This window comes from Monodon monoceros, unplaced genomic scaffold (assembly GCF_005190385.1).
Source record: "Monodon monoceros isolate NGI ecotype Baffin Bay Population unplaced genomic scaffold, NGI_Narwhal_1 Super_Scaffold_5, whole genome shotgun sequence".
NCBI classification, from domain to species: Eukaryota; Metazoa; Chordata; class Mammalia; order Artiodactyla; family Monodontidae; genus Monodon; species Monodon monoceros.
In genome coordinates this window covers 15,983,735-16,006,598 of record NW_021703782.1, presented here as the reverse complement: position 1 = coordinate 16,006,598, position 22,864 = coordinate 15,983,735, and the positions used below count along the sequence as shown (strand labels likewise).

The window sequence follows — 22,864 nt, the reverse complement described above, 5'->3', positions numbered from 1 at the left end:
GGTCCGCAGACCCACAGCATCAGTGTAAAACTGGGAACTTCTTAGAAATACAAATTTTCCAGATCCCACCCCAGATATAACAGATCTTAAATCTAGGGGCAGAGCCCAGCAATCTTCATTTTAACCAGCCCTCCAGGTGATTCTGATGCAGGCAAAAGTTGGGGGATGAAGCAAATCTGCACAGGCTTCAGAGCTGGGATTGTGGGAACCCTCCAGACTCCACTCCCTGGTCTCAGCTTTAAATATACCTACGATAGAGCCCAGCCCATGGAAGAAAGTAGTGTTTCAGGCTGTAGCCCAAGAAGGTTCACAGTTACAAGACTATGCATGTTTGTACACACACGCACACACACACACACACACACACACATTCCTATCCCCATACAAACACAGTTACACTTGGGTACACACCTCTCGCTTCTTTTCTTTGGCCTTAGCCAAGAACGTACAGGTACCTGTTATCAACAAATCCCTCCCTTGGTGCAGATTGTAAACACCTTCCCAAGCACAAAGACTCTTCTCAAATCTGTCTGGCCTAGAATAATACTACAGTAAATTGCTCCCCCGAAGCCCAAAACGTTCCAATGCTGGCCAATACGTGGCTTTAGGGTCTGAAGCTCTTGGCCAAGTTGCCATTTATCAGGTTATACCTGTTATGCTGCTGCCACAGAAACCCATGGGTTTCTACTGGTTTAGAATCGGAGGAGGAGTAAAGGAAGCTAATATTTACTGAGGATACACCATGTGCCAGTCGTGGTTATCGCATTTAACTTTCTGAACAATCCCGCAAAGTAGACATATTTCAGAGCGAGGACACGGCAGCTCCAAGAGGTAGGTCGCACGGTCACACACCCTACAGCCAGCAAAGTAGGGCCAGGCACCTGCCAGTGAGGACAGCGTCTTTCTCTGGCTCTGCTGCCATGACCCGCCCCCACTAACAACGCTTCCAGACGGCTGCCACCAGCACTGCTGCATGCTGATGGACAGGGCACTTGAATATCTTATGCAGGAGAAAAAGGGTTCCCAAGAAATGCAAATTACTCAGGGTGGTCTTCAGAGACAATTTAGGGGAACACAGAGGAAATGGCTTTCATAGACCCAAGAGCCTCTGGAGTGGCTTTCCGAGGTCCCCTCCGGTGGTGCAGGGCACGGTTAAGTAGGCTCAATGTTACGGGACACTGAGAAAGGGGAAAATGTATTTCCCCCACGTGCCTGTTTCCTGACGCCTCCAGGGCTCACTGTGGACAGCCTGAGCCCCCGTCCTTTCCTACCTGTTCCTGAGGACTACCGCCACCTGTCTCATGAAATCAAGAATCCACTTGGCTTCCTTCCCTCCTGTTTATTCTTTAAGTGTACATGGATACTTATTCTTTCTGCCTAGAACAGCAGCTCCCCTTAGGGGGTGGGTTGCGGACTTCCTCCTCCGGCCAGGTAGTTCTTACAGGCTGTTAACCGTGGCAGTCCACCGTCCGGAGCCACAGGTGGACACGTGACCCAGGCTTGGCCCACCACACAGCTCTCTTCCTGGCCACACTGACTAGTCTAGGTATAAGGAAGTAACACAAGCCAGGCCAAGCAGAGCCCTGCCCAGAGACTTTCCTAATGGAGCAAAGAAGAACATTCTTTTCTTTCTGATTATAAGACACTATGGATGTGAGCCCAGATAAATTGGGACCATAGATCTAGCCTCTTGGTCACAGTAAGGATAAGCATGCAGCTAACCTGCAGAGAGAAACAGAAACTAGAGACAAGGAGAGACAGAGGGAGACCTATTTGTATGAGTCCTGGAATACACTCCTGCCCTTTCTATATTTTACTGGAAGCCAACAGATTCCTTTTTAATTTTTCTTAAGGTAGTTGGGTCTCTGTCACTTAAAACAGAAAAATTCTTGGGAATTCCCTGGCGGTCCAGTGGTTAGAACTCCGCACTTCCAATGCAGGGGGCCCAGGTTCTATCCCTGATCAGGGAACTAAGATCCTGCAAGCCACGCAGCACAGCCAAAAAGGAAAAAGAAAAAAAGAAAAATTCTTCACTACTGCTTAGCTTTGCTCTCTGATTTTATCTGATCTTCTTTGTCCAAGTTCAAAGCAAATTAAAAAGGCACACACTGAAAGGGACACACACCAAAAACCAAACCCACAAAGGGTCTATCTAATCCACGTGAAAGAGGCAGGATCACAGGAACACTTCACTGGGAGTAACTTGGAAAACAGACGACGGTAGAATTCATGAAGGAAGACAGACCTGGCCTTGGATTCTTTCCTAGAGAGGAATGGTTCAGATGGGTAAGCCACAGAAAGCCACATCGCTATTGAAAATGACAAGGACGTAGAGGATACCAACATGTGAAAATTTAAACATGAAATCACGTTAAGGGATAAAATGCAGGAGACAATATACTTTATGCACCCTGGTTACGAACAGGGGAACATGGTGAGTGTGTGAACTGACACGATCCAGAATTAAATTTCAAAAGATGCTAATAGAATACACTGTTTATTATGTGCTCTTTTAATAAAGCTGCTTTAAGATGGTAATTATTTCCTTACATTTAATGGAATGAGGCCCCAGGAATCCTGCGTTTTTATAAACAATGATTTCTCGAAGCCTTTGGCTAGAGAAAATGTTATTGGTTCCAGAAGCATCAGCAAATGGGACTGACCCTAGATCCCAAAAGAAAGAGGCTGAGAGAGCAAAGCTACCCATCTCAGAGCACTGGCCCCTCACTCCAGGGCAGCTCCGAGTCCTAGGAGCTTGCAGGTGAGTGAACTTGATGTCACACTGGCAAATGCAGGTCAGAACCCTTCTGGACCTGACCAAGAGCTCAGGGCAGGCTACTGTACGGAGAAATGTTTGCTCCCTTTCCCCAGGAGGTCCTGAACTCTGAGAGAACCCCACCCCTCTACAGAAGGAGGCCCACCCGTGAGGTCCAATTTCTGACATCTTGTCATCCCGGTTGGGTCTGAAAGTCGGCTCAGTTCTGTGGCCTGGACAAGGTCATTAAACCTCTCCAGGTTTCCTCACCTGCAAAACAGAGGTTATAATAGTACTTACCTCCTCGTACAGTGGGGACGAGGATTGTATGAGCAAATGGATGATGCTGCCCCCTCAACACCTGCTACACTGTTATCGAGATTAGGGGACTGCTGAGCATGGGACACTGTGTAGAAGGCATGAGCTCTCCCTTCAGGCCAAAGGAGTATAATATCTGTGATCTATTAACAAGCATCTCCTGCATTTACCGCGAGTCGCACAAAGTACTTCCACTAACACCACCACACTTTACCCTGACGACAGTTCTCTGAAGTTAGCATGATTACCCCTGTTTTACAGGTAAGGAAATAGAGGCATAGAGAGGTTAATTAACGCACTTAATATCACAGCAGCAAGGCACAAGACTTAGCTTCAAATCTTAGCTCCAAAGCCAGTGGGTCTTCCCCGCCACCACACTGCCCCCACCCTTACCCAGCCCTCTCTTTTCTCAACCCACCGCTCCCTCCCCTTCTCCCAGCATGTGACAGCCGCAAAAGGAGAAAGGCTTATTTCTCTTCTAGTGTCATCTGTGGGAATCAGTGAGGTGCTACTTTCCTCCTTGGCCCCCCCTTTTCCATCCAGTCTGGAGCTCACCCAGCATCCCCTCTCTCCTCCCGGCGAGCCATGAGGGCATCCAGAGGTAATGACCTGGAGATGACTGTGGTTGGAGCCACTGGACCCCAGGTGACCAGAAGCAATCAATTAGACCCAGGCCACCATCAAAAGACTGGCATGCCAACCAGAGTGGCCAACAGAAGCCTGCTTTAGGAGAGGATTGGGAGGGTCTGGATGGGACAGAAGCTAACCCGAGCCCACATGGACCTCCCACCCAGGTCCCAGAGATGGGAGCCAAGGCCACATCCTTCTTCTAGACACCACCATTGGATATAGCCCTACGTGTTCTCTGAAAACACAGGCAGATGGACAGATGCCCTTTTCCCCAATTTCCCCCCAATCCCTTCACCTAAGTTCCAAACCTGTTATTACCTGATAAGAGGAGAAAAGAATTAAACGTATGCATCATTTGATTTTAATTGAAGGACTGTTCTATTTCATTGAACTGCTAAGTAAGCTGAACAAGAGATTGTGTTTACATAAGCAAACCCAGAGTCACTATAGACTTGCTGTCACGTTAAGTCAATGCTTATGAAGGCTCTCTATTTAATTATTCAGTGAGGATGGACTTATTATTGTGTTAAGAGTGTAGTTAGCCTTGAGCTAGGTAGCCATCCAGCTGAAAGATTTCTTTCAACTTTCTCCAAATGCTGATATGGTTCCTGCTGGTGGTATGAGGTTAGTTTCTTCTCTCTCTCCCTCCCCACTGCCACCCTCCCTCCTGCTCCAGAGCAAAAAGCTCCAGGTCCACCTCCTTTAAGTCCTTTAAGTCAGGGGTAGCAGGTGATCCTGTGGTGGCCAGGGAGCAGGTAAGATCCCCATGGCCAGTGGTCGGTCTCTCACGTGATCTTCCTAACCCCAGGGATTAGTCCTAAGATTCTGACACTTGAAGTCTCATGAGCTAAGTTCAAGCACTTTCAACCTTTATTCTTCCCATTCCAGAAGCTGAAGACCTCCCACTCAAAGACCCAGATCACTCCCCACCTTTGCAATTCCCCTCTCTCCCACCTCCACAGAGTGTTTCTCAACCTTCACAATCCAACCAAACCCTATGATTCCGCGGCATGTTGTTACAGAGATTCAGATAGGCTCTGACATCAAATCTTATTTCGTAAAACATAACATACAGAGGAACATCCAGCCTAAACTACAGACCAGCACGAGGGGCACAGTGACTAAAAGCAAAATCCCAGGCCTCAAACAACCTGGGTTCGAGCCCCAGTTCTGCAAATCACAAACGGGACAGCTTGGGCAAGTTACCCCACTGTGAGAATCCTCAACCAGAAAAAATCATTTCTGGGAAGTGTCACCGAGATTCCCTTACAGCACCTAGAACTGTGCCCAGCACGCTGGCCTCAGCTTTTTGAGGGACTTATTCTGACTCTGGTGACTATGGCCCCACTAATGCCCCCAAAGGAGGACTTCCTGGGTTTCAAGAGCCCGTCATTTGCCACCCTGACCCTCACCCATAATCGGGACCGTGATGACCTCTCCATCTCATTTCTCCCCCTCCTCCTTCTCTCTCTCGCCCAAACCCTCGTAGCAACAGCAAATGGCACGAGTTCCCCAACCGTGATGCTCCACAGAGCCTTACCCCACAGGCTCCTCCCGCCAGGATTGCCTTCCCCCAACCACACGCTCCTTATCTCCTCTTCCAGTTCACCCTTCCAAACTCAGTTCAGGAGGTGTCGGCGCTTCCAGAAAACTTTCTGAGAATGATGCCTTGCCCCAACTCTGAACGTGTTTCGCAAACACCAGTTATTATGTTTTCCCCACCAATCATATCATAATTTATATTTTTTGTATCTGTTTCTCCCATTAAAGTATCAATTCTTTCAGAACAGAAATGACTTTATTCATGTTTGAATCCTCAGTGCCCAGAGTAGTGCCTGACACTGAATACAGAGCCTTTTGGATGGAAGGGGAAAGGGAGGGAGGGAAGAAAGAATGGATGGATGGATGGATGGATGGATGGATGGATGGATGGATGGATGGATGGATGAATGAGTGGATGGATGGATGAGTGGATGGATGGATGAGTGGATGGATGGATGAGTGGATGGATGAGTGGATGGATGGATGGATGGATGAGTGGATGGATGGATGGATGTGTGGATAGATGGATGAGTGGATGGATGGATGGATGGATGGATGGATGGATGGATGGATGAGTGGATGGATGGATGAATGAATGGATGGATGGATAAGTGGATGGATGGATGAGTGGATGGATGAGTGGATGGATGGATGGATGGGGCCTATATCTGGAGGCACAGAAGATTTTCCGCTAAGCAGGAAAAGAATCAAGAACTCTCCAAGCACCTCCCCTTGAAAAATAAAATTACAAGCACATTTCCAGGTGGCAGCAGGGCAAAATGCATCAGGGTCACATTAACTTTGGCACTAAGATAAGTCAGCCCCCCAAAATGCCCTTGGGTGGGTCTGTCTCCCTCCCCTCCTCAGACACTGCCTGGTGGTTGTTAGGAACTTGGAAAAGTATCTTTGCTATCTCTGATACCAGCCATTTGCTAAAGGAGGCCCCAGTGGCCTGCAAGAATTAACACACATGCTTAAGCACAACTCTTAACATGAACAAGTGCCTTGGGGACCCACAGAGGAAAATCCAATGGGTCCCTGTGGAGAAAGGCTGGGTAAATTGTCCATTCTCAAACAAACAGAAGGGCAAAAGGAATCAGTGTCAGGGTGGAGTATTTGGATCAAAACACCCACTGCTTATAAGCCGTAAACCCTGGAAACATCACGGTAACTCTTAGTGCCTAAATGGCTCTGACACATACACAGAAGAGTGTGGAAATGAAACCACATATGCAGAAGTAAACAGTGAAATCACATATGCAAAAGTACCTCCGAAAGATAGCATTCACTCTGTACATGTTTATTCTTTCTCTCCCTAGGAATGATGGAAAGAGAATAAATGCAGGGGGCCAGAGCAAGGACAGGAGGCTGGTGTGGCAGAGAGGGAGAGAAGCCTGTATACCGCGGCCTGGCCCAGCAGGACGCAGGAAGGACCGGGAGTCCGGGTCTGCTCTCACAGAGGACTGGGAGAACACACACTCCCTCGGGGCCACAGAGGCTGCAGGGGACCTTGGGCCCTCAGCCTGGCCCCCCGGCGTCCTTCATCCAGGCCTTCTAGAGCCCACTGCATAGACAAATATTTTCCCATTCAGGCAAATATCTGGGCAGCTATGCCACCACTAGGAGTATTTCTCATTATATAGACTAATGAGAATGCTGTGCTTCCTGGGAGCTATTTATCAAGGCAATATCCATTATAAATGACATTTTTCCTCAACTAACAAAGGATATGAGGCTGGGGAAGCTGGTTAAAAGGAAATGTTTAGCTGATTCCAGAAACCATTCAGAAATTAATGACCCACCCCCTTGCTGGCCGGTGCTCCCCTCTGTGCTCTGCCTTCCACTTGGATCCCTGCCCCTGGCCCCCACTGAAGCCAGCAGGTTGGGGAAGGGGAGTGACGCTGGCTCCAAGGAATATACTGCCTTAGGAGGAGAGCCGAGTCTTAAGCAGCAGCATCACTGAAGCATATAAGAACAGATTATTTGTGGTCCCAACTTGCTAATGCAAGATGAAAAATACAGCAAACTACAGCTGCTGAACTCAGCTTTTTTCCTTTCACTTCCTTCTCCTTTGCTGAGGTTAGTGTTTTACAAAAAAGGCTTTAAAAATAAAATCTATAAACTGAGGGACTCCAACCTGTTAGCTTAAGGTCAAGCACACAGAACACAGCATCCAGAGAGGAAAGAACTGAATCCGGGCCGTCTGTCTCACCTGCGAGCAGGATGCTCACTCACACGTGTCCCCACAGGCGCGCCCATGTGAAGGCCCTGCCACCCTGACAGACGCAGCACACGCAAGGCCACACACACCTCCAGGCAGAAAGTCCTCATCCCTCCCAATCACAGGCCCTTCCCCTAGGCCCTGATTCTTGGGCAGGTCCTTCCTGCTTCTACCCTCCAATTCCACAACAGGTGACAACTCCAGGATGACATCAGAGGGCTGGGAGCCATGCCCCTCCCGTGTGGGTGGTTCTTGCACCAACGCTGATTACAGGGAGCTGTGGTCCTGCAATGGGTCCAGTGCCTCCCGTGAGGAGTGGGCTGGATGGAAATCAGAGGGGACATGGCAAACCACTCAGGGAGAGCAAGTGGTCACAAGGTCCCAATGGATTTGTCACCAGCTCTCTGAAAACTTCTACTGTAAATCAATGAAACATCAGAAACTTGGAGCTTCTGAGATGTGAACTGGAGTTTGGCTTCATCCAAGAAGACAAAGTGTGAAGGAAGACTGTTCCATGTGGCAGAAAAAAGATGGTGACTTCTACGTGAAGACATAACACCAGGTAAGGAGTGAGAAGAATCTTAAGTGCTCATCAAGCGTTTGAATGCATTTATCTCAGAATAAGTGGTTCCTCACTGCTTCCACTGAATCTCCCACGCACACCCTAAAGGGCTCTGCTAAGGCCGAGGTTCAAGAGACAGGAGACGGGGCTTCCCTGGTGGCGCAGCGGTTGGGAGTCCGCCTGCCGAGGCAGGGGACACGGATTCGTGTCCCGGTCCGGGAAGATCCCACATGCCGCGGAGCGGCTGTGCCCGTGAGCCATGGCCGCTGAGCCTGCGCGTCCGGAGCCTGGGCTCCGCAACGGGAGAGGCCACAACAGTGAGAGGCCCACGTACCGCAAAAAAAAGAAAAAAAGATAGGAGACAGAACACAGGAGTACAAGGTACAAAGGGAAGAAAAGCCTGTAAGTGGAAATCGAGACACAGGGAGGAGCAGACCCAGGAAGAGAGGAAAAGCCATCATGGCAACAGTGCAACAGAGAGGGAAGTGGACCCAGCAATGGGAAAGGATGAATGAGTAGGTTCTTGAGGCAGAAACAAGAGTAGCATTTGTTCTGGATGCAATGAACAGAAGCCTTTCCAGGACACCTGGGCAGCCCTGGGCAAAAAGATTCCCCTGAGGGGCCTGCTATAGACTGAATGTTTGGTCTCCACAAAATTTATATATTGAAATGCAATCCCCAATATGATGGTTTTAGGAGGTGGGGCCTTTGGGAGGTGATTAGGTCATGATGGAAGAGCCCTCGTGAATAGGATTAGTGCCCTTATAAAAGAGATCCGGAGAGCTTGCCCCTTCCACTTTTGTTGTTATACCCCCTAGTATATGGTATTTCTGTTATAGCAGATCAAATGGGCTAAGACAGGGTTCACCACCAAGCCCTCGTTCTCTCCAATGAGTGCAAGGGGCAGGGCTCCCCAGGAGAATTCTGAAGTGAAGGTAGGTTCCCCCCAACTGCTCACTCTGTCCTCTTCCCAGTCGGCTGGAAAGTGGGTTGGCCATAACACCATTGGACATCCAGCACTTCCTGTAAAACACACTCCAGTTCCTGCATCCTGCTCCTGTGGTAGGCATCTGGGGTCAAGGTAGGAGGCAACATCTCCGTGTGTCAGCCAAGGTGGATCCCCACGGCAGCTGGCAGACGGCAGGGGTGACTCGACAGGTATGGCCCCAGTGCAGGGAGTCAAACAGGGCAGGAGAAATGGACACTGATGGGCACAGTGGGTAGAAAGCTGCAAACCACAGACCTACCAGGACACAACAGGGGCCATGTGCCATCAGGGTCTGCTCAAAGAAAGCCACCAGAGGACACCCCAAGAGGCACAGAGCCTGAAGCCATCAGTCAATCAGGCTGAGGATGTCTGAGCCCAGACCCCAGGGAGCGGTCCTCCAGCTTCTGGTACAGGAAGGTAATGTGTCCCAGCAAGACAGCCTGACAGTGTCCCCCCATAGATGGTCTTCCACGGGGGCCTGGCATTTTGCGGTGGTCCTTCTCGTTGCCCCTTGGCCTACTAGACGTGAACTGGATGTCCTTACAGGCAACGTGAATTTCATCTGGGTATTGCTGGTGGTGATGTTGGCGTTCAAAGGAAAGAGTAGAACCTACCATTGCACTGAAATGGGGTACAGTGGGTTTTAATATATGGAAATGAATGTGGCAAGAGGAAAGTAGACCAGTTGTATAGCTGATAGGAAGGCCGTCCCTTGAATACCCAGCTGCATTCCTCTGCAGTAGTAGGTCTGCAAATACTAGGTAGATACACAGGCTGTTGGAAGGCCTTAAGCAGAACCCTTCCAAACCAGGAGGCAAACTGGGAATGGCAGTTAGACATCAGGTGGCTGGTGATCTGCAGGGAAAGGATCTGTAACGGGTGATGAATGACATTTTAATTAAGGTATCCAGGACCCCAAGACAATGGTAAGTCCATGTGCATAGAATTGAACAGAAATGAAATAAAAAATAACTATGTTCCAGTAGACATTCAGAAGTTGGCAGAGGATGCCCCTGACCCACCCTCTAGGCTCAAATCCAAGTAGCACACATAATGGCATCACACGGAGTGTCATTCCTGGTGGAAGTCTCTGTGGGACACACTCAATGTGTTGACCAGGCTACAGTGGCCCACTGCAAAGGAGCCACAGCCCAGGTACAATCTCTGGACACCAGCCTTCCAGGCTAGGACTTTCTCCCACTCACCCTCATACAGCTGACCTTCTCAAAACCCATCACTTTTGACCCCTCCTGCTCTAAAAGGAAGCAGAGGGAGGCAGCAACAGCCATGAGAGAACACAGGATGCCACCCGAGCTTCCACATTCAGAGCAGAGCCAGCCAGCTCGGAGAAGTTGGGGAGTCAACGATTAATATCAGTTAGTTCATCCCAAAGGAGGTTTCTGAGTTTCTCCCAAAACTGAGACCTCAGAGCTGAGTCACTCCAATCCAGCTCCTGACAAAGAACAAGACCTGCAGCCTCGCTCCCACCACCAGGAAACAGGCTGCTGCCACCAGCAACGACACACTCAAGAGGCCGAGAGGCTCCAAGGCGGGCGGCCAGGTAGAAACCTTCATGAAATTCCGATGCCCAGCCCGGGGACAGCCACAAGGATGCTGAGCCAGCCCAGACACTCGGGATCTGAAATCTGCACCATGGAAACCTGGTTTTTTTTTATGCAGTTTATGTTTCCTGTATCTTTATGCAGTTTATGTTTGCTATAATTATTTCTATTTCAGTCCTGTCTTTGCAATTACTGAGACCTACCAAACTAATAATAAGTAATAATAGCTAACAATTTTGAGCACTTGCTGTGTGTCCGCTAAGCACCTCTAAAAGCATTAACGCGTTTAATCCTCACAAAATCCCCCACCAGACAGAGAAGGAAACCGAGGCTTGGAGAAATGACTGTGGCATGCCTGGGAAGTGCTGCGGCTGGGACTTGAACACTGGCCTGTCTGGGGTGCAAGCCCAAGGCTGCCAGTCCCCTCAGAGCGGCAGAGGGGCCCGGGCCACTGCTCCCATGTGGGAGGGACATCGCCCTCTGGGGTTGGGTACGATGGCGGCAGCAGAATGTAAGAAAGAGGCCCCAAGGTGTGGCCACAGCCACCAGGGCAGAGCCAGTGCTGCCTGACCTTAAACACGCTCTGCCATTTTTTCCTTCCCCCTCAAGAGTCACTGGGCTTTGTTGCCACGAGGAAGGCTCGCCCCTTACAGGCCTACAGCACACCTGCTTTACGTTTTTTTTTTTTTTTTAATTTTTATTTCTGGCTGCATTGGGTCCTTGTTGCTGCGTGCGGGCTTTCTCTAGTTGCGGCGAGCGGGGGCTACTCTTCGTAAGTGTCATTAACAGCTGATCCCGGCTGTGTGTGAGGTTTTAGAAAGTGGAGCGGCATCTCCACTGGAGCCTGAGTGTTAAAGGGGAGCAGGGCTGCCCCCACCCCTTCACACTCGGGAAGTGGCAGTGGTCATCCTAGAGAGAGCCCCAAGGGAAGGGGCCCCAGGAGAGGACAGTGGAGCCCAGGAGATTTCCCCCTTTTCCTGTGGAGAGCCTGGGTTTTGTTATTATTAAAGCAGACGGCAATTTCTTTACAGCAGTAGCACCTACAGTGCAGAGGCACTTTGAGGGAGCGTGCTGATAAAATCCACAAACCACCCCTAGAACATCCCTCTCCCATAGGGACACACACTTTCATTCACTCAAGCACCCTCCTCTGAGTACACACTCATCCCCCAAAGAACACACACGCTTGCATCAGCCTTCCTCCCACTGCCATCACCAAAGGGCATCCTCTGGGTGGAATCACCAGAGAATGACTCTCTCCTCTTTGCTCTTCCAGCCACCAGAATTAGGAGGACCCTGATCTGCCTGGCGCCCATGTTTCTGAGCCTGGGAAGCCCAAATGCCACACAGCACAGCCCACGGGCCTATGGACCAGCTCTCAGACCTGGAAAGCCTAGAATTAGAGATGCAGCAGCACCCAGGATGCTCTGGAGAGCTGATCTGACATCTGCACCCCAACCAGAGAATCCAAGGAGGGGATGGGCCATTGGGCAGAACTCCCCACGTCCTCCCTTGCCAGGAAGAGGGGAGACTGTAAAGCGTTTCTCTGGTTCTCAGTGTTTTGGGTGAAGAGGGACCTTCGAGACCAGTGAGCGCAACCGCCTCACTCCGGAAATGAGGAAGCTGCTGTCCAGAGGCCCCTGTTTCAGCTTCTACCTGCACGGCAGAGAGGCAAGAGTCTGGCCTTGCACAGGTATCGAAGTGGAACGCCCTTCCTCCAACAGCTCCGCTGGTCAAGCTGAGCTTCCCTCGGTATTTCTGTCCCCACACCTCCTAAGGCCACACACACACCACCTGCATCTTCTCCTGCAAACTTCCGAATCTTAAGACAAGACAGTTTTGACCTCACTGGGTGGCAGGAAGTTTATTGATGCCCTGAGCCCACGGTTCTCCTCTGTCACATACTCCCTCCTCGCCTGCCCAAATCCCAGAAATAAGGCAAGCCACAGTTGATGAAGCATAGAAGTTGGGATATCATTTCCTTCACTCCCTTTGCCTTCAGATAAAGGAGCCAAGGCTGAGAGGGTACAGAGCACCTCTGAGGTGTCCCAGACAGCTGGGGCCGGTTTGGGGGCAGGACCCAGGAATTCTGGTACAGGTTCGTCCCTTCCATCAAGCTGCTGACACCACCCCCGCTCCCACGTCCCTCGTGTCCGAAAAGAGGCCCTCACGAATATAAATTGGTTCCGCTACTATGCAAAACAGTACGGAGGTTTCCTAAAAAGCTAAAAATAGTGTTGCCATATGATCCAGCAATCCCACTCCTGGGCATAAACCTGGAGAAAACTCTAATTTGAAAAGATACATGCACCCCAGGGTTCATCACTGCACTGTTTACAACAGCCAGGATGTAGAGGCAAACTAAGTGTCCATCGACAGATGAATGGATAAAGAAGATATGGTGTATACACACAATGGAAGATTACTCAGCCATAAAAAAGAATGAAATAATGCCATTTGCAGCAACATGGATGGACCTAGAGATTATCATACTAAGTGAAGTAAGTCAGAAAGAGAAAGACAGATACCATACGATATCGCCTATACGTAGAATCTAAAATATGACACAGATGAACCCATTTACAAAATAGAAACAGACTCACAGACATAGAAAACAAACTTACGATTACCAAAGGGGAAAAGAGGGGAGGGATAAATTAGGAGTTTGGGAGTAACATATACACACTACTATATCTAAAATAGATAACCAAGAAGAACCTACTGTACACAGAGGGAACTATAGTCAATATCCTGTGATAAACCATAATGGAAAAGAATATGAAAAAGAATATGCGTATACATATTCTGTGTACACCAGAAACTAACACAGCCTTGTAAATCAACTATCTTTCAGTTAAATTTTTTTTTTAACTTCTGAAAAGAGGCCCTCACCGTGCACTCTCTCGACCTGGTCCACACAGCACCCTAACTGGGTCAGGCCTTACTGTCTCCACCGCTGACTCGGGTGCTTGCAGTGAGACACAGTGCAGAGGCGACAGCTCCAGGATGAGACGATATCCCCTGCTGGTGTGACAACCCTCGCCCCTCCAAGGTCCAAACCTCCCTCAACCGAATCCCCAGGCCCGCCGTCAGTGATAAAAAAGGTAGAATTGTGCCGTGACCCAAGGTCCTCGGGGAAAACTACAGGTGATGAAGAGTCAGTGATATTCTTTGCAGAAAAAACAGAGTTCGCCTCTCCTTATCCATCTACGTAGCCAACTCTAATTCCAAAAGGCCTTAACATGCTCTCATGTCCCTTTTCCAAAGTCATCTTAAAATATATATTTTCAATCTGAAAGGTCCACCATAATAGCACTTTTGTAGGTCACTCCTCAGGCAGCCCGCCAAGAACAAGGAAGCCGCCTGCATGGGGAGTATGGAGTTTGTACACTAAAATAGATACTTTACTCCTAAGAAAATCCTTCATCTCTTTGCTTAAAGTCTAATGGTGCCTAGTGCATAGATAATCTGAACACACAGGTAATCTGCTTTTCTGTTCCAGAGAAAACCAGTGAAAGAAAACGGATGACAGAGGGAAACTCCCAGGGGCAGACAGAACCTTCAGCGAGAAGTGACAGCAGACACAGTGAAGGAAACAGAAATACTAGAAAAGCAAAACACAATTACTCAAGATTCATGGTGTCTGAGGCTAATTAGTGTAGGGTCCAACAGTTCTTTGTAAGTCAGTAACACCTGAAGGCATCGCGGACGCCATCCGTGCGAATTAACCGGTAGTTAAGGAGAGCACTGCGTCAATAAGAAAAGGTTAAGTTACCTCCTACAATCTCTGTTTAAAGCAAGAAAGAGCATTCAAGAATCCAACAAATGGGAAGATCCCACATGTCGCGGAGCGGCTGGGCCCGTGAGCCATGGCCGCTGAGCCTGCGCGTCCGGAGCCTGTGGTCCACAAAGGGAGAGGCCGCAACAGTGAGAGGCCCGCGTACCGCAAAAAATAAAAAAAAAAAAAAGAATTCAACAAGTATTTCTTGCACCCTCCACTGTGCCACCCCTAGGCTAGGTGCAAGGGCACGTGGACAGGCCACGTGGCAGCTGCATGCAGGATAACTTGGTGGAGAAGACACCGAAGAACGAGAATTGAAATGATAAAAGGTGCTTTCCCTTCCTCCCCCAACACCCATGTGTCACTTCTAGAAGGAGAACAGGATTTGGAGGCTGGGAGGCCTGAGCGTGCCTGCCGCTAAGAAGAGGCCTTATCTTCAGAAGCCCAGTGAAAGCAAGCCAAGAGCGGGAGGTGCCAGGGCTTGGTGATGGAGAGGGCAGAGAAGCCCAGTGGGGCAGGAGAGAAAACCATTCCCCAAGCTAGAGGACACCTGGGCCCCCTGCTCTAGGGCCCACATGAGGGACCCCGGGAGCTGCTGAACAGGGAGTCCCCATGGCCTTGAGGGAAGTGCCTGGTCAGCGGGCTCCCTCTGGGCACGTCTGGGGTCAGTGGAGATTACAACTGTGGGGTCTCGGGGGTGCCCAGCAGATGCTGAAGGCCCCAGCCCCACTGTAAAGCTGGCAGGGGGAGCAATGCCACAGGCAAGGGAAGCTCCATTAATGGTATTGCATTTCCTGCCGGCCAGGCTGGGGCAGGGAGAACCTGGAGCCAATTTAGAAAAATCAGGAAATGTGACCTGACCCCAGAGTGTGTTGTAGAGTGAAATCCACACGTGTTACACCTGCAATGCATCCTAAGAAGACCTCTGACGGGGGTCGGGACAAGCGGTGTAGGAGCACAGGGAACAGAAAACATAACCTCCAGGAAGACAGAGAAGCTTCAAGGAGATGGTGACCTCAAAGGGTCTCCTAAGATGAACAGGAACTTTCCATTTCATTAGGAGGACGGCCCAGGCAGGGGAGCTGGTCCCTGCAGGACCCCAGAGGCAGGAAAAGCAGAGGGAAGTTACCCGTCCAGGGAGGCTGGGGCACAGGCGCCTGGAAGGAGGGCTAGGAGAGGAGGCTGCAGGCGGGGGTCCGAGGCAGGCGGTCTCAGATCCCAGATTCTTCTGGAACCAGAGGCGGGAGGGCCCTGGGGTTTGAGTGCTTTGAAAAGTTCATTCTGAGGACTTATCTGATGGCTGCTCACTGCCGAGCTATTTGCTTGCAAAATCCATTTCCAAATGGCCTGTCCATCTGTGAGAAGCTCCAGGGACTATGTATCAGGAGCAGCCATCCTCCCGACGGTCCGCAGCTGTCTCGCAGCTTCCTTAGGCTGCAGCCCCTCCTATTCCACCAGACCCAGCCTGCGGGCCCTCACACCCACACCTCGAATCAGGCACCTACCCTGAGCCCAGCCCCAGGCCTGCCCGCAGCCCGAGATCAGGCAGGGAAGGGTCACTTCTCATTAGAATGAGCAGACTACAACCCCTGCATTTATGCACGGCCCCTGGTCAGAACCAAGGGAAGAAGCCCACAGTCCCACCACCGCAGCGCCCCCACCCAGCATCCCACACCTGAGGATGTGCCCTTTCAATCCTAGGAGAGAGGAGACAAAGGGAGAGAAAGCCCTGGCCCCTCCCCCATTTCAACCACCACCTGGCAGGTTCTCCGGGGCCCAGCAGGACTCACAGCTGCTGAGTTGGGGACCCACTGAAAACCCTGCTCTGGTTAAAATACATCTGCAGCATTCAGAAAATAGGTATCTACAGTATTGCTTTCAGCTATAATGGAAAACTGATGGCTTTTATCTCCCCAACTTTATGACTATTGATGGGATAGAGGCTGAGGTTTGATGACCATTTAATAGCTGACCCTGTGCAGTTAGGAGAGCATCAGAAAGCAATGAAAGCGCTGAGATGATTGTCTGGCAGAGAATTCTCCGCTGAGGTCCAGGAAGCAAAACAACCACCCTCCCCAGGCTCCGACAGGAGAAGAAAATCAGTCATCATCATTTCTGTTTCTCCCCCCTCCTTTTTGCCATTGACCTCTGAGAGGTTGATCCGGGCGGGGGGGCAGGGAGGGCAGTGGGGGACAGGAACAATGCAGGTGTGAGCCCTTATGGAGAAAGGGAGGGTGGGAGAGGGGCTCTGGACTGCGAACTCCCAAGATGGGCACCCCACACCCCGCCCCTTCCAGCCCAGCCTTCACTGCGCCATGGACAAACCAAATGGGATTCTCGCGGAACAACAGGGGCTCAGGACTGTCTAACGAGCTTCCTACAAAAAGCTGGAAGGAAAAGGAAGGAAGCAGAGGTCCGGTCTAGCCCATGATCCAAGTGATCTTAGACCTCCTGTCCACGGCCAGAAGCCAAAAGCCACCTCCAGGGCTCTGCATGGACTCAAGCATCAAGCCTTCCCTGACAGTCCGTCCCTTCCCCCTGTGTGGGGACCTACCCATCGCTGCCCGCCTCCCTTTCCATGGTACAGGCCAGGACCCTGTGCTGCGGAACATCACAGTTTTAAACATGGTGGGGAGGGGTGTAGGGGAGGGGGATTCTTTGCAGCATTCCAAGTACCGTCACGGCGCTTCTCTCATTTTCTGTTCTACGACAGCCCCATGAGGTGGACAGGACAGATTTGATTCTGTTCTTTTTTTTTTTTTTGCAGTACGCGGGCCTCTCACTGTTGTGGCCTCTCCCGTTGCGGAGCACAGGCTCCGGACGCACAGGCTCAGCGGCCATGGCTCACGGGCCCAGCTGCTCCGCGGCACGTGGGATCTTCCCGGACCAGGGCACGAACCCGTGTCCCCTGCATCGGCAGACAGACGGACTCTCAACCACTGCGCCACCAGGGAAGCCCCTGTCTGTTCTTTAAATAAGGAAACTCAGAGATGTTTCAAGTCCTGAGTCTGGGACCCCAGTGTCTGACCCCCTGTCCAGTTAGCCCTCCACTATGCCAAGCCTCCTCGCAGGACAGGACACTGCCCAGGGAGGCCAGACCTGACCTCTTGCCTGAGTCCTGCCACTCCCTAGCTGTGTGACTGTGGGCAAATAACTCCACCTCTCTGGGCCTCAGCTTCTTCATCTCTAAAATGAAATTTTGTGGGGATGAGCTTCAAGCCTGCCTCTAGCTCTGTTTTGAGGTGGAATCATGGATCCCCCAGGCTCCACCCAGAAACATTTTCAGACACAACGCTGTCCTGTTCTGCCCACAGCTGCCACCTCCTCAGACAGCACACTTTCCTCCCATCATGAATCAGCCTGAGGCACACTACAGACAGAGCAACCAAGGCCCCCCCTCACCGCTGCCAGCGCCCCCTGTTACACATCCTCGAACTAGGGGCCCTCCAAGCCACGCCTCCTTCAAGCAGTGCGGGAGGCAGGGTGCTCAGGCCAGTGGGCGGGGATCTCCAGGGCCCTCTCCTCCCCATCTAGGACCAGTGCAGGTGTTCTTGTTGGTTCTCTTCTGAGGCCCCTTTACCAGCTCAACCTCCTTAAAGACACAGGCCCTAATTAAAGCAACTAGAATACAATTGAGCCTGCAAAAGGAGAAACAGGCAGAAGAGGTAGCCAAGAGGTGGCCAAAGTGCCTCCTCCCGCCTGGGCATCTGTGGATGAGTTCCCAGCAGGGGAAAGGAGGAGGCGGGGGTTCCCCAGACCTGTGCACCTGCCCAGCTTTCTTCCCGCCCTGTGCATCTTCCGGGAGGTAAGAGCCCACCTCTGCTCCAAGCACAGCTCTCCACCTCCTTCCGAGAGCAGCAGGGAGAGCTGGCCCCTTAATGACCTCTGCTGCTGCAGCCTCCATCTTCTGAGCTCACTGGTTACCACCTGGTAGCTACTAATTTTTGATTTCTTAGGGATTTCCAATCATCTTTGCTGTAACTAGGGGAGGATTAACAAGTTGCAGGCAATGATCCTTGCTTGGTTTACTTAAAACTCCCCCAGAGACACAAACACTTAGGAAAACCGAACGGAGAAAATACGTCACCACCCCAGGCCCACCTTCCTTCCAGGCTTGGCCCACCAACCCTCTCCAGCCCTCTCCAACGTGGCCCGCAGCCCTGCTCTTGACATTACCAACCAGCTTATTCTTTTATGATGCCGACACACATACAGATTCCTAAAACGTTCCACTTTGGGCATCATCTTTCCTTGTCTTTGGATGGCTGCTAAAGAGGCCTCTGCTTTTTCCGTTCTCAAATTCAATGCTTGGTACAGTCCTCACCCTGCACACTGCCCTGAGAAGTCAGAGGAAATAGACTATCCTCTCCTGAGTGGTCCCTCAGTGGAGAACAACCCAAACCCACAAATGGCAACTACCCAGAAACACGCCCACCCACTGTGAAGATCCCACTTCAATCCAGTCCCCTGTCCTCCCCTTCACCTCGAGGAAGGCCCAAGTCAGGGATCCCAGAGCTCTCTTGTTGTCTAAGTACTCCCTTCCCTCTGAGGGCCCAGAATATCTGTCCCCTACCACGTGGCAGGCTCAGATCCAAACATGAGTTTCTTACATGACAGAGTGGATGTACACGTGTAACCATAGCAAGCTCTGCGTGTCACCCACGGGGGAAACGAGACCACCACCAAAACCAGTAAACCTGCGTGTGCGGAGACGTTAAGATTGAAACATTCATATATTTAGAGGAAAAAGAGCTAACAAAACAGCACGTACTGCATGACATCATTGTTGTTAAAAATACGTGTATGCATATTTTAAAAGCCTGGAAGTCTACATTCTCCTAAACGTTCATTTATTTCAGGGTTATTTCAGGGTGTTAGGGCTGTGGATGATCTCTACTTTCTTGAGGTGACCTTCCTGTCTCGGCAGAATTACGTTTTATAGCGAGCACATACGGCTTTTGTCATCAGCAAAAGCAGGAAAGTGAATTTCATTTTGAAAATCAGGAGAAAAAGAAAGGGGAAGGAGAGGAGGTGGGGGGGCAGAGGGAGCCTCCTGGTACCCATAATCCACTCCCTTCACGTGACCCCAAGAGACAGGAGGTTCACGTTACAGCAGCTCAGAAGGGACCTGCAAAGTCCCAAACCTGACACTCATCTGAGGTCTGGCAAGAGGCCTCCAGCCTCTGCTCCATACCTCTTAGGATGGGGAACTCCCTACCTAACAAGGTGACTCATTCCAGTTGGCAACAAGATCACAGAGTTAGTTACAGGCCGAGGTAGTACTAGGACTGTGGCAGTATTAGGATGTAGTATGACTCCTAATCCGGGACTCTTTTCACATGCCTCTATTTCTTCCACTTATTGAACAACAAGTTTGGAGGACCCAGAGTCTGCTGGAATTGGGGACTAACAGGTGGGAGGCTGGGACAGGTCGTCCCTATCTGCCCAGTGTCTCCCCAGGGCATCTCAAAGCTCCAATCTCTCTCCCTCTCTCTCACACACACACACACACACACATACACACACATAAATACACACACACACACACACACACACACACACACACACTCCTCCCACCACTGGCACCTGTGCTGCGAGCAGAACATCCCTCTCTCCTGGGAGTAGCCGTGCCCAGCCCTGCTTCCCCCTCCTGCCCCCTTCTGGAAGCCTCCTTCCCTCCCCAGCTGCGGGACCCCAACTGCACACCGCCTTCCGTGGCTCTTCTGGCCACACCGCTCCCCTTTTCTGAATGGCTGCAGCACACAGTATAATCCTTACAACACTTAATTCGGCAGGGCCTCCTCTTCACGTTAAATGTTTCCACAGGTGTGAGCCTCGTCTCCCCAAATAAGCTTACAAGCTCTCTGAAGGAACTAATGTTTACTGTGCACCTGTGTGCCCAGCCCTAGGCTCACTGCTTTTCCTGCTTTATTTCACTTAACCCCATAATCTCAATCTCGAGCTCCGGCCTCTCTCCCAAACTCCCACATACACAATTCCACTTGCCTGTTCCAAAGGCTTCCCAACAAACAAGTTCGAAACCCAAACATCTCCCCTCTATGCCCAGACCCCCTCCTCCCTTCCCTCAGGTAACGGCTTCGCCAGGCGGCTGGCCACCAAGCCAGAGACTGCAGTGTCCGCCTGGACTCCTCCCCCCTCCCTCACTGTCCATGTTCAGCAAGTCCCTGGGAACCGACCTCTGAAGGTCTCAGACCCAGCCCCTCCCCACCCACCCCCTGCCTCAGCCTCCTGATCTCAGGCCCCATCACAGTGGGTCCCCAGCAGGCCCCCCGGTCTCCAGCCGCTCCCTCCTCTGATCCAGTGTACCCACAGTGGCCAGAGGGATCTTTCTAAAGCACTAACTACTGTGTCACTCTATTGCCTAAAACACTTCATGGCTCCCATTGTCTTCTGGAGAAAATCAGACTCCTTGGCAAAATGCACAAAGTTTTTAGGAGCTGATTCACCCTTGCCTGGCCCCCCGTTTCAAGACACACATTCCCCCTGCGAGGACCAGAAGGGCTGCCTGCTAGAACAGGCCTGCCTACTCCTCCTTCAAGCTCAGCTCAGATACCTCCTCCAAGCCACCTTGCCCGACAGCCCCTGCCAGCCTCGGGGGCCAGCCCTCCCCCTCCCAGCCGGCACAGCCTGGGGGCTGCTTGGGCAGGCCTGCAGTTTATCTCAGCATCCGGGCTGCCGAGCACCTGGAAATGGAGCTCCATGGAAGTCCTGGGGAATGGGGGACCAAGCTTCCATGTGGGTGTAACCATCCTGATTTTGACAAGGAGCACAGAGGCTGCGTGACGTTAAAGAACCAGGCTGAGGTCTCACAACTGCCTACGCAAGGGTCTGGAGCCGGGGCTGCGACTCAAGCCCCTCTGAAGAACATTTCTGGGGAATCTTTTCTTGAGCATGTCACAGTGCTCAGAGACCACCGCCAGCCCACCAAAGGCTGAGTGATGGAGAACTCACGCACTCAGGAGGACTCCTGTTGGACCACCGCAATGCACCTTGGGCCAGGCAGGGTATGAGCAGCTCTCCTCAAATTTCCCTCTCGCTCCCTTTGAGGATCTTACCGTTCCTTGGTGCTTAATTCAACGTCCTGGTTCTACTCTAGGTGGGAGGGCGCCCATGGTGCTCCGCTATGCTTACCCACCTCAGAGACCCTGGGATAACAGAGGCATGTGCAGGTCTCCGAGCATTCCAAGAGAGCCCCCAAAAGGGCCCTGAGGAGGACAGCTGGCCCCAGAATACCAGGCTAATGCTACTTAAGAAGAAGCAGGGCAGGATTCCTCATCTCTGTGGGTACTGCCCCAGGAGGTCAAAGACCACGTCCTGGCTGGCTACAGGAGAGGTCACATCCCACATCCAGCAAGGAAAGGAGGTCCAGTGCAGGGAGCCTGGGGGCACCTCTCAGGCACTGCTCAGCCTGTTCTAGGAATCTCCTCAATGAAGAAGGCTGAAAAAGCAAGGGTCCTCCTGGCAGCCCCAGAGCCTTCTTCTCTGAGAGGGCGGGCCAGCTAGGTTGCTCAGAAGAGCCCAGAGCTTAGAGAAAGGTTTCTTCCCACATTGTAAAGAGTCTTTCGGCCATGGCTGGAGAAACTGAGTCTGCAGTATCCATATCGTGGTCCCTGAGAGCCCAGGGAGGACATGGGAGGAGGGGATGCTGAGGTCCTAATCCCACTGCAGTGTATATGCACTAGCATCCAAGGCCATCAGGCGCGTGTGGCCCACGCTACGGGCTGTCCCAGGCTGCACGGCCTCAGGGTCCAGACTGACCCTGGCCGAGGGTGTGCTCCCAGGACCTGCAGAGTGCCATGACGGAGCCCCTGGGTTGCCCATGCTGGCAGGACCCCCAGCCCACACTTCCCAAAGCCAAGCCAGTGTTGAGTTTTCCTCAGCTATCTCTCCACTGAAGGGACAGATGAGCAACTTCCCCACACTGGATGGGTTCCCTTTCCATGAGGATATTTCCCAGGAAGCTCTGACCAGCCAACTTACAAACATTCCTTTAGCTCTGATCAGGTTTCTTTTTTTTTTTTTTTTTTTCGGGTCACCAACGCCTTCCACTTTCCCAAATCCAACAGTTACCTGGTGTCTTTACCTTTCCAGACCTCTCAACAGCATCGGGCACAGCTGTCCAAGCCTTCTTTTTCAAAACTCTTCTTTGACTCCTGGGGAGCCATAACAACACCCCCAAACCCTTACCAGGCATTTACAGGGGAGCCAGGCACATTCTCAGGGCCTCCTCTCATGCTGGCCTCTCTCTAGGAGAACCTACATATTCCCCTGGCCTTAACCACCATGAATATGTTAATGACCCCCAGAATTTATAACTCCAGTCAAGCTCCGGATAGGAATGTCTCAAAGGCATCTCAGAATTAACATGCCTAGAATGGAACTCCTGATTTATCTCCCCCTCCAAGCCTTCATCATCTCAGAAAGTGGCACCATTGCCCACCAAGTGGCTCAAGCCAGAAGTCTGTGAGCTCTCCTCGAGTTCCT

At 51.3% G+C, this 22,864-nt stretch overlaps 1 protein-coding gene across 2 annotated transcripts in view; it reads right to left on the bottom strand.

Annotated features, from left to right (window-relative positions):
* Positions 1–22,864, bottom strand: part of GFRA2 (GDNF family receptor alpha 2) — a 93,634-nt gene that overhangs the window by 20,658 nt on the left and 50,112 nt on the right. The window lies entirely within an intron of this gene.